This window comes from Penaeus monodon, chromosome 32 (assembly GCF_015228065.2).
Source record: "Penaeus monodon isolate SGIC_2016 chromosome 32, NSTDA_Pmon_1, whole genome shotgun sequence".
NCBI classification, from domain to species: domain Eukaryota; kingdom Metazoa; phylum Arthropoda; class Malacostraca; order Decapoda; family Penaeidae; genus Penaeus; species Penaeus monodon.
Genome location: NC_051417.1, coordinates 23930240 through 23930885, shown reverse-complemented (window position 1 = coordinate 23930885; position 646 = coordinate 23930240). Strand labels below are relative to the sequence as shown.

The window sequence follows — 646 nt, the reverse complement described above, 5'->3', positions numbered from 1 at the left end:
TTTTTTTTACACAGACATTTAACAAAGATTCTTTGAAAAAAAAACAGTTGACTCCTATTTTTCTGTTTGGCTTTTAGATGAGTTGGGACAAAGACTACTAAACCAGTCTGAAGATGTGATATTTCTATTGGGTTTTGTGAGCAGTTGGTTTTATCTACCACACTATAAGAATAAAACATTTTTATTATGAACGTGGTGTTCATTCATATGATGCTACATACTTACCATAACGTGCATGAACTGGAGTCAGGCTATAAGCAATGTTGAATTTCTTATATGCCTGTTACTGTGCACATGTATTTGAAATATGTATATGCAACATTAAAAATATTTTAGAGGAACATGATATTTATCCTAACCATAGCCTTTTGTAAGCCCAAGATTAAAATAGATAAGAATCATATGAAAAAATTCGGAAAAAAAAAAATTGAAACTTTTTAATGGGTGTTAATTTTCCAGGTTATGATTTTGATTCAGATTTTTTTTTTATTAGAAATGACAAAAAATATCCACCCCCACACCCAACAACCTTTTAAAAATTGAAAAAAAGGAAAAAAAATTTAAAGGGAAAAAGGCCAGAATTTCATTTTTTTTCACCTTTTATTAAAACTTAATTTTTAGGGGGTTTTGGGGAAATAGTTTAAAA

General features: G+C 28.6%; 1 protein-coding gene across 32 annotated transcripts in view; it reads left to right on the top strand.

Annotated features, from left to right (window-relative positions):
- Nucleotides 1-646, top strand: part of LOC119593731 (myoneurin-like) — a 102537-nt gene that overhangs the window by 14973 nt on the left and 86918 nt on the right. For 3 of the 32 annotated variants that reach the window (XM_037942737.1, XM_037942738.1, XM_037942739.1), the window contains exon 6: nt 1-341. This exon is cut by the window's left edge. The exons of the other annotated variants lie outside the window; for them this stretch is intronic. The gene's annotated coding sequence lies outside the window, so the exon portion shown is untranslated. Of the gene's footprint in view, nt 342-646 lie in introns of those variants that run through there. 32 annotated transcript variants of the gene reach the window in all.